Source organism: Pleurodeles waltl, chromosome 6 (genome assembly GCF_031143425.1).
Source record: "Pleurodeles waltl isolate 20211129_DDA chromosome 6, aPleWal1.hap1.20221129, whole genome shotgun sequence".
Taxonomy (NCBI): Eukaryota; Metazoa; Chordata; class Amphibia; order Caudata; family Salamandridae; genus Pleurodeles; species Pleurodeles waltl.
The window spans coordinates 31747236-31761049 of record NC_090445.1 but is presented as its reverse complement, the minus strand read 5'-3'; positions in this window follow the sequence as shown (position 1 = coordinate 31761049).

Genomic DNA, 13814 nt, shown 5'->3' with positions numbered 1-13814 from the left:
TTCTTTTACGATGCTGAAAAGTTCTTTGCAGTCGTGGGCGTTGTTTTCTAGGCGGGTTTTGAAGCAGGATCTTTTTGCTAGCCTGATGAGTTGGTGGTGTTTGCGTGTGGCATCCTTGAGTGCCGTGTGGTTGTCTGGAGTGCGTTCGAGTAGCCATATATGCTTGAGTTTTCGGCAGTGGCGTTTGGAGGTTTGGAGGTCGTCGGTGAACCAGGTGGCTCTTCTGTTGATGTGGTTGTTGGAGGGTTTCTGAGTGGAGCAAGGTGGTCGGCGCAGTCGTTGATCCATAGCTTGAGGTTGTGTGCCGTGATGTCAGGGTCGGTGGGGTTTGCGGGCGGTTTCTGGGCTAGGGCGGTGGTTAGTTGAAATTCGGTGACTTTGCCCCAATGACGGCGAGGTGGTTGTTCGGTGTGGTGGTGTTCTGTCTGTTTCTTGAAGATGAAGTGGATGCAGTGGTGGTCGGTCCAGTAAAGTTCGGTGGTATGGTTGAAGGTGACGTGGTTGCTTGTGGAGGAGATGGGGTCAAGGGGGTGACCGGCTGTGTGGGTGGGTGTGTTGACGAGCTGTGTGAAGCCGAGGTTGGCGAGGTTTTCGGTCAGGGTGGTGGAGTTGGTGTCATTGTTGTTTTCGAGGTGAAAGTTCAGGTCCCTGAGGAGGATGTAGTCCGTGGAGGCGAGTGCGTGGGTGCTGGCCAGGTCGGCGATGGCGTTGCTGAAGGGTGCCCTGGGTCCTGGGGGTCTATAGATGAGTGTTCCTCTGAGCGTGGTGTTGGGGTCGGTGCGGACTTGGAAGTGAAGGAGTTCAGCGGCGCTGAAGGAGTCGTCCAGGGTGGTTTTGACTTCGAGGGTGGCTTTGTGGACGATGGCTATGCCACCACCGGTTCTGTTGGTGCGGTCTCAGCGAGCGACTTTGTATCCGTTCGGGATGGCTATGGCGATGTCTGGTGCTGAGGAGTCGTTCCACCAAGTTTCGGTTAGAAAGGCCACGTCCGGGGAGGTGGAGTCGAGCAGGTCCCAGACTTCGATGGCGTGCTTGCGTGCTGAGCGGGTGTTGAGGAGTATGCAACGGAGGTGGTTGGTCTTGATCCTAGGAGGTTTGTGGGCTTGGTTGCAGGTGAAGCTGCAGTTGTGGCAGGAGAAGGGTCTGTGCGTGTTCTTTGGAGAGGCCTGGAAGCAGGTGGTGTCTCGGCTGGTGTTGAGTGCGTGGAGGGTGTCAGCGTTATAGCGAATGCTGACGGGGTGGCTGTTGCCTGGGCCAGGGGTTCTGGCGCTGGGCGCAGTCCAGGCGCGGACGGGCGCAGATGGGCTTGCCTTTGGCGCGCCAGCGGCGCGGCCACGCCTCAGCTGCCATAAGAGGAGGGGAGGGTGGGAGTGGCAGCTGGGAGGCGGGAGGGCCTGGCAAATGAGAGGGCTGGGGGTGGGGCCGCAGGGGGCGCAGCGGCGGGAAAAGTGGATCAGGAAGGAATGGTGAGAGGAGGGGGAGGCAGGAGGGGCCGCAGGGGACGCAGCGGCGGGAAAAGTAGATCAGGAAGGAACGGTGAGAAGGAGGGAGGAGGCGGGAGGGGCCGCAGGGGACGCAGCGGCAGGAAAAGTGGATCAGGAAGGAACGGTGAGAGGAGGGTGGAGGCGGGAGGGGCCGCAGGGGACTCAGCAGCGGGAAAAGCAAAACAGCAGCAAGGAAACGGGATGGAGGTGGCGCGGAAAGGCGGAGCGGGGAGCGACCTGCCTGCAGCAGCAGGGTCAAAGGTTGCTCCCTGCTATCGCGCCGCGGCTGCCATAAGAGGAGGGGAGGGTGGGAGTGGCAGCTGGGAGGCAGGAGGGCCTGGCGAATGAGAGGGCTGGGGGGTGGGGCCGCAGGGGGCGCAGCGGCGGGAAAAGTGGATCAAGAAGGAACGGTGAGAGGAGGGGGGAGGCGGGAGTGGCTGCAGGGGACGCAGCGTCGGAAAAGTGGATCAGGAAGGAATGGTGGGAAGGAGGGGGGAGGCAGGAGGGGCCGCAGGGGACGCAGCGGTGGGAAAAGTGGATCAGGAAGGAACGGTGAGAGGAGGGGGGAGGCGGGAGGGGCCGCAGGGGACGCAGCGGCTGGAAAAGCAAAACAGCAGCAAGAAAACGGGATGGAGGTGGCGCGGAAGGCGGAGCGGGGAGCGACCTGCCTGCAGCAGCCGGTCATGTCAAGTGAGTCACTGTGAACATGATATGCAACACAAACCAGGCGTGACACTTGCACTTTTGTGAAACGTTGACACGTTGCTTATCAACGTATGTGTACCAAAACCTTTATATGGTTAGCCACCTCACATCCAGGTTACCCAATAAACTGCCTGTGATACAGTGCCCAAATCATGGTTTACACGTGTGGGAGAGGGTGGTGGCTGTACCCCCAATAATGGTGTCACATCTACAGGACCACATACCTACATTGTAACTGAAACAATTGACCTACATGACAGGACAAGGCACATCATCTTCATGCTTGTGACACATCAAAATATATGTTGTAATTGCATGGTATACCTTAAAAATGGCGGCTGCCTGGCTCACTCCACTGGACATTAGGAACATCCGCGACCGCCACTGGAAGTCATTGCGCTAGGCAGATGCCACTGTGGCGGACACTGCCATAGGGTAACATTGCTGCCTGTTTCAGTCTTGGCCCAATGGCAGCATCCACTGGCAGTGACGGTTGGGTACATGGCATTGATTCTCTCACTTGACTCCTGACAGTGCTGCCAGCAAGACCTCCACTACCTGAGCTGCTGTGTGCCGCCTCTGGGAGCAATCATGCCACATCCTACAGGTGATAGGGCCCCTGCCTTCTCTCTCTTTTTAAGCCCAGTTTGCATGATTGTGTCTGCAAAGCCCTGTAGGTGCTGTCAGTGTGCATCAATGGTTGAGTCAATGGGCATGTTTTTAGGTCACGTGTCAGGTTTGTAGTCCCGAGACAATGTGGTGAGTGTGCACTGAGTGTTTCCTGAACCAAACTGCATTTGATGCACATGTCTAGGTGAGGTGTTCTGACAGCCATCCCCAGCCTAATCTTGCCACTAGATATCTGTAATGTGTAGTCATGTGTGGTTGCATGACAGCTGTAGGGTTGAATGCATGTTGTATGTGTTAGTTGCCCACCATTGGTGCTCCTTCTGTTTTTGCACGGTGATCTCTGGCCACATATGACCTTGTTGGACTGTTGTTCTGAAGCCAAGTAATGACTCATTCTGCCCCTCAGCTCTGCACATAGGCAGCCAATGTAAATAATCTGTGGGCTAGATGATGTACTGTGATGTGTGTGATGTGGTTGGACATGGTGTATTTTGTAGGTGTGTCTGCACAGCCTTCAGAGAACGGGGCCTGTGTATTGTCAGTCACTCCATAACTGGACATCTGCGCTGGTATCGATTCCCATTTCCACAACAAGTGTGACACAGTGCCCACTCTTTGTACGCCTGGACAGCATGTGATGGGGTCAAATCAAGCCTCATTGCCAATATACAGCTTCTTGAGGCCATCTCCACTGATTACTATGCAATTTGCATTGGGGCAGGGTCATAATCTGTGACTGATGTGCTCATATTATATCTGACAAGGTGTGTCACATAGCCTTGACCTCTGCCTTGATGCCACTTCCCTGTCATGTTTTTCATCCAGCTTTGATGTGTCCAGTGCATGCGTATAATATTTTGGAGATTGCACATCTGCATGGAGTGTGCCGTAGAGTGATGTGCCAGGATATTGGACTCTACTGTTATGGTTATGAAGCAGAATGTGTACAATGCAGGGCCAGGTTTCTCTTTCAGTACTATAGGTTTTGTGAACACACGTGTGGATGTTTGTCCCTAAGTGTTGATGTGACACACAGACCACCACCACCAGAAGTAGCGCGTGCCTGCACCTGTATCTGCGCATGTCCACTCACGGATAGGCTTGCCTCTTTGTGTGCTCAACATGACACACCCTTCAATGTGGTTCAAGCACTACGGCTCTGTATGTAGGCCTGCTGTGACATGTCAGGACTGTATGCAGCGGGTGACATTTAGTGGTAGTGGATGTTTTTGTGCATTGTTTGCAGTGTACTTTACCTGTCAACTGCTACATTGTGAGATGTGTTCCATTGTGTTATTGGTTAATGTCATATGATCATCTCATGTCCCATCCAAGTCACTGATTATCTACCTGGTCAGTGCAGGCCCCAAGCTGGAGAGTGTGTATACTGCTCCCTAATTTGAAGTGCTTGCAGTCATGGCCCTGAGTCCAATACATGCCATGTGCCACAGGTGGACAGGATGGTCAGGACAGGATGTAATTAACTAGCTGCACTGACATGTAAGTGACTAACCCATTTTGTATGGGACTTGTGGACATAATATTCTGTCTTGTCATTTGCATCCATGCAGGTCAAAGCCCATCAGAAGAAGGGGATCTGGCGAGTTATCGTCAAGAAGGTGCAGACACTGGGGGTCCACCATCAGCAGAATGCCCACTGACGGAAGAGGTGGGAGGACCTGAGACCTGGGCCCGGAAGACTGCAGGGGCCCAGCTGGGGATGTCCTCCCAACGAGAATGGGGTGCCCGTCGGACCATGACCCGAATTTTGGCGGTGTCCTATGCAGCCCTGGATGGGCGGTTGAGTCCAGCACAGCAGCCACAAGGGGGTGAATACATAGAATGATCATGATTGAACCTTTTGCATGAGATTGAGTGAGGGACAGACTGCTCCTCTTGACAATGTAACATGTGTCATGTGTCACATATCTCCTGGTATCAAATTGGTGTGGACGTGCCATGTGTTTCACACTGGTGTGCTCATCCATTTTGTACCTGGGGCCTAGGACTGAACTATGGTAAACCCCCAGTCGAAATGCCCAGCATGGAGCATTTATGACTGTGTTTATTGTTCAGATATCCTGTTTTGACTGCCCTGGTGGTTCTTACTTTCCACCAACAGATCACTCCTGATAAATGTTACAGTCCAAAGGTAAGTAGGATGTGGGTCACTGTCCTCTGCCATGTGTCTGGGGATATGTGTAGGTTGACATCTTCAAACAAGCTGCAGGTTTTCTCCATTGTATTCTGGGTGCTGGTCCCTCACAGCAGTCTGTGATGCATGGGTGTCCATCATACATGTGACATGACTTACATGTGACATTTTGTAAGCTGTAGCATACTACTATCCCCTGGTAAGAAGGGAATGTGCATTGCCATGGTTCATGTGTCATCAGTAGAGTACACATACCTTGTGCCAATGTGTCTGCATGTGCTCCATTCCTACTAGGATACATATATGTGCAGTACATATATGGCATGTGCTAGCCATGCATATGTGATGATGTTGTGAAACTCTTACATGTATGTTCAAGGGGTCTTGCTGTCGTTCTGACACATTTGCAAAGATTGTTCAGTAGCTGTAATGCCCCAGACAGGACTGTGTCACCATGATATGTAGTCAGACAGAAACATTATTGTCTCGTAGCGTGTCTTAAGTCCTGTGAAACTGCAGTAGCTAGGATGGACATGACATGTAGGACAGGTTGTTGATCCACATGATGATGGTTTGTACTCTTGGTGTGGTATCATGGTTGTCGGTTCACAGCACCTGTGTGTTGTTTGGGAACTGTGCCCTGACTGTATGGAAGCATCATGGATTGACTTGCAGTGATGTTGGCATGACATGTGTTAGGGCTCGTGGAATCATCCACATACAGATGCCATGCTTGTCATGTCTGATATGTGTGTCGTGGTGTAGATGGCCATTATACAACAATTTGGTTTCCTCCTGATATTGATTACTAGGTCTGTGCCCCTCCTTCCCGCAAGGTTCAGTTGTCTACTACAACAACACTCAGAAGTAAACATGGAAATGGGTGCGCGACATTGGTGGGGGATATCCTGGGCCTAACACGGCCATTCTTGTGTGTAATCTGCAGACATCTCTCCATGACTTTTGGGACCTGACTTCATTGTTGTTCCATGCAAGACCACATGTGATGCACATCTGGGTGACCTTGCTACTATCTCCTTGACCATTTTTTGAGTTGTATGACTTGTGGAGCTGTACATTGTTGTGAGGTGTCCCTCGTGACATGGCTGATTCCATGTTACCTAATCCAGGCATGGCATGTTAGTACCAGTGTTGTCTGCCTTTCCTTCCCAACATCACTTATTGTTGGACGTTAGCTGTGTGCATTAGCTTGTGTGAATGAAATTGGTAGGGTACCTAACAATGGTATCCAAATGTTGGTTACTGGTTCCATATGGAGGGCTGCATGTGGTATACGTTTGATGTGCAATGGTCACTGGTAGGAAAGTACCATCTTTCTTGGCATTTTACCCACAATTTCTGCCTGTTTGTCAGTGTGTTTTGCCTGTCTCACTGGGATCCTGCTAGCCAGGACCCCAGTGCTCATAGTTTGTGGCCTAATGTGTGTGTTGTCAGTATGCTTAACTGTGTCACTGAAGTTCTGCTAACCAGAACTCCAGTGCTTATGCTCTCTCTACTAACCAAATTTGTCACTATGGTTTAGTGACTTCATATTCCAATTCCAATTGGCACATAAGTCCCTAGTATATGGTACCTAGGTACCCAGGGCATTGGGGTTCCAGGAGATCCTTATGGGCAGCAGCATTTATTTTGTCACCCATAAGGATCTCAGACAAACCTTTCTTCAGGACTGCCACTGCAGCCTGAGTGAAATAGTGCACACACTATTTCACAGCCATTTCCATTGCACGTAAGTAACTTATAAGCCACTTATATGTCTAACCTTCATTTACTGAAGGCTAGGTGCAAAGTTACTAAGTGTAAGGGCACCTTGAACTAGCAAAGGTGCCCCCATGCTGTCCAGGGCCAATTCCCCAGACTTCATGAGTGCGGGGATACCATAACACGCGTGCACTACATATATGTCAATACATATATATAGCTTCACAATGGTAACTCCGAAAATGGCCATGTGAGGTGTCTAAGATCATGGAATTGTCTCCCCATTCCAAATCTGGTACTGGGGGGCAATCCCATGCATCCTGGGGGCTCCACCATGGACCCCCAGTACTGCCAAACCAGCTCTCTTAGGTTTCCACAGCAGCCCCAGCTGCTGCCACCTCACAGACAGCTTTCTGCCCTCCTGGGGACTGAGCAGCTCAATCCCAGGAAGGCAGAACAATGCATTTCCTTTGGGAGGAGGGTGTTACACCCTCTTCCTTTGGTAGCAGGTGTTACAGGCGTCGGAGGGGTAGCCTTCCAGAGCCCCTGGAAATGCTTTGAAGGGCTCAGATGGTGCCCTCCTTGCATAAGCCAGTCTACGCTGGTTCAGGGACCCCCCAGTCCCTGCTCTGGCGCACAACTGGACAAAGGAAAGGGGAGTGACCACTCCCCTGTCCATCACCACACCAGGGGTGGTGCCCAGAGCTCCTCCAGTGTGTCCCAGGCATTAGCCATCTTGGATTCCAAGGTGTGGGCACACTCTGGAGGCCTCTGAATGGCCAGTGCCAGCAAGTGACGCCAGAGACCCCTCTTGATAGGTGCATACCTGGGTAGGTAACCAATCCCCCTCTCAGGGCTATTTAGGGTCTCTCCTCTGGGTGTTTCCTCAGATTCAGCTTGCAAGACTCCTCCAGGAATCGTCTGCATCCTCTGCTTCAGCTTCTGACCGTCAGATCAACCACAGACTGCTCCAGGAACCGCTGTAACTGCAACAAAGTATCCAGCATGACTCATGTGACCTGCAACATCAGCTCCAGCCAGCATTTGCATGTTTCCCAGGTCTGCACACTCTGAGGACTGCCTGTCTTCATCCTGCACCAGAAGAACCAAAGGAATCTCCCGTGGAGTGACAGAGTCACTTCCCTGCTTCTGCATGCACCCTTCTGCGACGATGACCGGTACTCTGGGACTCTCCTGACGACGAGCGTGCTCCCTGGAACACAGGTGGTGGACCGACGTGACCCAGACTGTCCTTAGGTCCAGCTGTCCAAATTTGGTGGAGGTAAGAGCTTGCCTCGCAGTGCTGCGACAGTACCCCTGTGAACTCTGTCTTCTCCTACTCCTTGGGCTTCTGTGCACTTCTTCCAAGAATCCTTTGTGCACAGTGTAGCCCAGGTCCCCAGCACTCCATCCTGCGACGCACAACTCGCTGAGATGTTCTCCGGCGGCGTGGGACCTTCCTTTGTTATGCTGTGACGAACGCACTTTGCATCTTCTTTGTCCCCGTGTTCTGGGACTCCTGTGGGTGCTGCCTGGTCTTCAGTGGGCTCTCTGAAGTGCTGAGAGCCCCCTCTGTCTCCTCAGTCCGAGTTGAGACCCCCAGGTCCCTCCTCAGTCCAGGCAGCTCCATTTTGACTCAAACCACGAACTTGCGTGAACCAAGGCTTGTTGGAGGAATCCAGCAACGCAAACAGCCTGCATCCAACAACACGCAGGAACCCGGTGCCATCTTCTTTGGTGCTCTTCTGTACTCTTCTTCTGACCGGAGAATCTACTTTTGCAACATCTTCTAGGTTGGCAGGGGCTCCTGTCCTTCCTGGAATCTTCTGCGACTTCTGGACTTGGTCTCCTCTCTTCACAGGTCTTCAGGTCCAGGAATCCACCGGTTGTTGATTGCAGTCCTGCTTGGTTCTTGCAATATCTCGTATCACAACTTGTGGTGTGTCCTGAGGAAACTTGCAGTACTTTACTCCTACTTTCCTGGGCTCTGGGGTTGGGTACTTTACTTACCTTTGGTGTTTTCTTACACTCCCAGCGCCCCTCTACACACTACACTTGCCTAGAGGGGAATTTGCAATCCACTTTCTTAGTATAAGGTTTGTGTTGCGCCTAGGCCTATTGCATTCTATTGTATTTTCTACTGTTTGCACTATTCTATGACTGTTTACTTACCTGATTTTGGTTACTAGTGTATATATTGTGTATATTACTTACCTCCAGAAGTATTGCCTCTAAGATATTTCTGACCTTGTGTCAGTAAAATAAAGTACCTTTATTTTTGGTAACACTGAGTATTGTCTTTTATTGTGTATAAGTACTGTGTAACTATAGTGGTATTGCAGGAGCGTTGCATGTCTCCTAGTTCAGCCTAAGCTGCTCTGCTATAGCTACCTCTATTAGCCTAAGCTGCTAGAACACTGCCTACCTTTCACTAATAAGGGATAACTGGACCTGGTGTAAGGTGTAAGGACCTTAGGTACCCACTACAAACCAGGCCAGCCTCCTACATTCACCTAGTTGTGTAATGGTTAGTGTGGTAGCTACACCTCATCCATGCTACTGAAGTTATCTGTGAGCAAGATCAGCTCAAGTGTCACCTTTGTGATTCCAGATGTGATGCATGGTCTTGTGTTGGCACATGATGGTGCCACTTTGCTATCACTTTATGCGGTGGGCCACTTGACATGATGGTATGTTTTGTCTCTCAGAGTTGTGATTAATGTGTTATCTTGTACATATTATGACCCTACTTCACTTGCTTTTGGTAGCATCAGCACTGGCAGGCGAAGGAGACGGGGCCGAACCAAGTGGGGAAGCATCTGGCCACGGGACCTCAGGTCATGAGACCACTGACAGTGAGTGACCCAGTGGCCCGGAGGGCGAGGAGAGTGCCAAATGGAAGACCGGATCTGGCTCAACATCATCAGATTCCTCCTCCAGTGGCCACTTCCTAGTGGTGGCAGACTCAATGGGGACCCCCCCAGCACCCTCTTTGCCCGCCATCCCCCCATTCTATCACTGTCCTACCTGTTGCTTCCCACCCAGTTGGCCATGTCCACTCACCCAAGAGGGTGGGCGTCTCTTTTGCCCCAGGCACCTCTGCTCCATTCTCTGTTATCCTTGCTGCCCTCAGTGAGGAGGCTATTGACCTCCTGAGGTCAATCTCTGTGGGTCAGAGGGCCATTGTGAATGCCATCCAGGGACTGACATGCCTGATCAACTAGGCAGTGGTGGTCCGGGAGGGCATTCAAGGTGCAATCTCTGGCCTACAAAGATCATTTCAGGCTCTGGCCTCCACACTAATGGCAGCCAGTCACACCTTGTCTTCCGAACCCCCTTCACCTTCCTCTTCTGAGTCCAAATCCCCCTTCCTCAACCCACCCAAAGCCCACAGACTTGCATGCATCCACGTCAACAGACAAGGCTAGTGCACACACCACTGGCATGCACACAAACAGCATCCACCTGCAGACACAGCACGAGTCATAACTTCCCCTAAAACTGCCCCCACACCCACATCACACATACAACATCTGGCACACCTACAGACACTGCATCACCAGTCACTGATCCAGGCACCACACCTATCATAATCACAGACATCACCCCAGCAGACCCTCAGACATCCACCTCAGTCACTGCACCTGCAGACACCACAACCAAAGACACACCTACATGCAGCACATCCACCATACCTTCAGTCATCACCCCAACAGACACCCACACACACACAGCATCCCCCAGCACCTCCACCCCTCCTCAGCCCCATACACAATAACACCCTCATTCACCCACCCAACAGACACCCACCACACTCAAGCACACCTCCCACAAACATGCAACCAAAACTGCCACACCTACACATCAGACAACCACTCCCTCAACCTTCAAATCCCGACCCCCTTCTGATGAATTTCCCCGTGGGTCAAAGAAACTTTTACTCTGTGACCTTTACCTTACCCCTGTTCTTCCCTCCCCTTACCACCCCCAAAAGGTCAGCTTCCCTCCCCAAAGCTATCCCTTCCACCGCTAAGGCCTCCCCTGCCCCCCTGCAAGCACCCATGCCCCTCCCCACCAAGAAGAAGTCAACCCCTCTCGAGAAGGTTACCCCTCTCCCAAGCCCAAAGCCAAACCCACCCTCCCAAACCCAACCTCTCTCCCCCTCCTGATAATACCTGTGTGCCTCCCTGCCCCCATGATGCCCCTACCTGTGGAGGTTACATGGAAGTCAGGAGTTATGTTGGGGCCCAAACTGTCTTTTGGGCAACATGCTTGGACTGGCTATTAGGCCTTGGACTTTATTTCAAAAGATACAGCTCACTAAACCCAACCCGTTGCTGGTGTTTTGTATACACCTTTGTCCTGCTTTTCCTTCCCTAGATTTCTGTTGTTCCTGGCTCACATTGGTTGTGTGCCTGTAGTTGTGTGTGTTTGGCCTGCTTGCTGCTCCATGTGGTGTATTTTGCTGTATGTGAGTTTGTCTGCAGTGCTGTTGTCCCACAAGGGAAGGGTGTCCGTTGTGTGATGGGTATGTGTATGTTGCTGCATTGTTGCTATCATGGCACTGTGTTGTGTGTGTCATGGTGTGTGTATCTTTTTGTGTTATGCAGTGTGGTCATGTATGTTGAATGACTTGTCCCCTGATATGGCTAATGTCTACATGTAGTGTGCATGTTCTTGAGTGGTTGACTGGGAGTGGGCTGGGGTGACCGACTGACCAGTGGTCCCTGATGGGCCAGGTAGTCATCCAGATCCAGAAGTCCAGAGTTACTGTCATCACTGGGGGCTTCTTCTGTTGGGGGACTGGTTTGTCGTGACACCTCCTCTCGCTGACATTGGCTGGGGCACCTGTGGGGATGTAAGTGATGAATTATGCTTCATGTCTGTGACATATTGTACATCCCTATCTTCCCCTCTATCTTTGCTGTTGCCCTGGCACCTTTGTTTGTGTATGGTGATGTATTGTGTGATTGCTAGTTCTCCATGTTGTGCATGCTTTTGTGATGTTTATCCATGCAGGACTGGGAGGGCTGTCCATGCATTGGTATAGCATGCAGGGCTTGGCATTGGGGTTAGTCATATGTGTAGGTGCAGTGTGTGGGATGGAGTGGAGTGAGGGTGAGGGGGTGTGATGGCATGCAGGTATGGGGGTGATAAGTAGTAAATGTTGACTCACCAGTGTCCAGTCCTCCGGTAACTCCAGTGAGTCCCTCAGGATGCAGTATTGCCAAGACTTGCTCCTCCCATGCTGTGAGCTGTGGGGGATGAGGTGGGGGTCCACCGCCAGTCCTCTGAATGGCGAGCTGGTGCCTTGCAACCACGGAACGTACCTTCCCCCGTAGGTCGTTCCACCTCTTCCTGATGTCGTCCCTCGTTCTTGGATGCTGTCCCACGGCGTTCACCCTGTCCATGATTCTTGGCTCCATCTTCTTGGCAATGGATATTTGCAGTACCTGTGCTCCAAACAGCTGTGGCTCTCCCCTGACTATTTCCCCCACCATGACCGCAACTCCTCATCTGTGAAACAGTGGTGCCTTTGTGGGGACATGGGTGTTGTGTGGTGTGTGTAAGTATGTGGGGGTTGGGTACTGTGGTTGGGTGTGTGAAGTGTGGCGCATGAGGGATGTATGGGTTTATGTGGTGTGTGTGTTTAGCTGTCGCAGCGGTCTTGGTATCAGTCTGATGGCAATCATTTGTATTCGTAAAGGGTTGTGGGTAATGTGGGTGTGTGTTTTATAGTGCAGTTGGTGGGTGGGTGTGGTGTGTGTATGAGTCTCAGGTGTGTGTTTTTGGTATTGGCCAATGTTGTGTAGTTTTGTATATGGGTGTCCATTTTGAGCGCGCTGGTGTGTACTGCCAATGGTTAACTGCTATTGAATGCCCACCGTGGTGATTTGTGGGCCATAATGTGGTGGGCGTTGTTTTGTTGGCGTATTGGTATGGGTGTTGGTACCACCACTTTAGCACTGACCTTTTGTCTGGCGGATTTGTGTATGTGGCAGTATTCTGTTAGATTGGTGTGCGTGTGTCATAATTTGGCGAACGGATGTTCGCCTCCGTGGCAGTATGTTGGCAGACGTCACCGCGGCGGTATGTGGGATTTACCACCAATGTCATAATGAGGGCCTGAGTCTTGTGGTTCTAGTAATAAATTAACAAAATATATTTTTCCATATAAAAACCTATTGGTCTCGAGTTAAGTCATTGAGTGTGTGCTTCTTCTATTGTCTGTGTGTGTACCCTCTGATAAACCTAACTGCTTGACCACACTACCACAAAAGAGAGCATTAGTATTCTCTTCTTTAGCCTCTGTTAAGCCTCTGAGGAACCTCTGGACTCTGTGCACACTATGGCCCTCATTCTGACCTTGGCGGTCGGCGGAGAGGCGGCGGTCGGACCGCGAACAGACCGGCGGTCAGAAAAATGGCATTCTGACCGCGGCGGTCACCGCCGCGATCGACCGCCACTTCCCCACTCCGACCGCCACGGCGGTCATGACCGCCGGGCTGGAGTTTGCGCACTCCGGCCCGGCGGTCGTCCCAAGACCGCCAACGGTATCATGACCCTGCCTACCGCCGCGGTTTCTGGCGGGCGGGAACCGCCATGCGAACCATGGCGGTAGGCACTATCGGGGCCAGGGAATTCCTTCCCTGGCACTGATAGGGGTCTCCCCCACCCCCCACTACCCACCCGAGTCCTCCCCCCACACCCTCCACCCCCCTGCCACCCCCCAGAGGTGGTACGAACCCCCTCCCCACCCCCACCCCGACATGCACATACATGCACCCCGACATGCACACACCCCCAACATGCACATATACACACCCCCTACACACACATACACAACGGGGACACATACCCGCACACATACATGCAGACATGCGCACCTGCCGAACAGCACACATTACCCATAGACACAGCAGCACCCCCCGCCCGCATACACGCACTCACACACCCCCTCTACACACTCACATGCACACCCCCATGCACGCCCACATCACACAACACCCCCCCTCCCCCTCCCCTCACGGACGGTCAACTTACCTTGTGCGTTGGTCCTCCGGGAGGCGACGGGAGCCATGGGGAGGTGACCGCCAACAGAACACCGCCAACAGAAG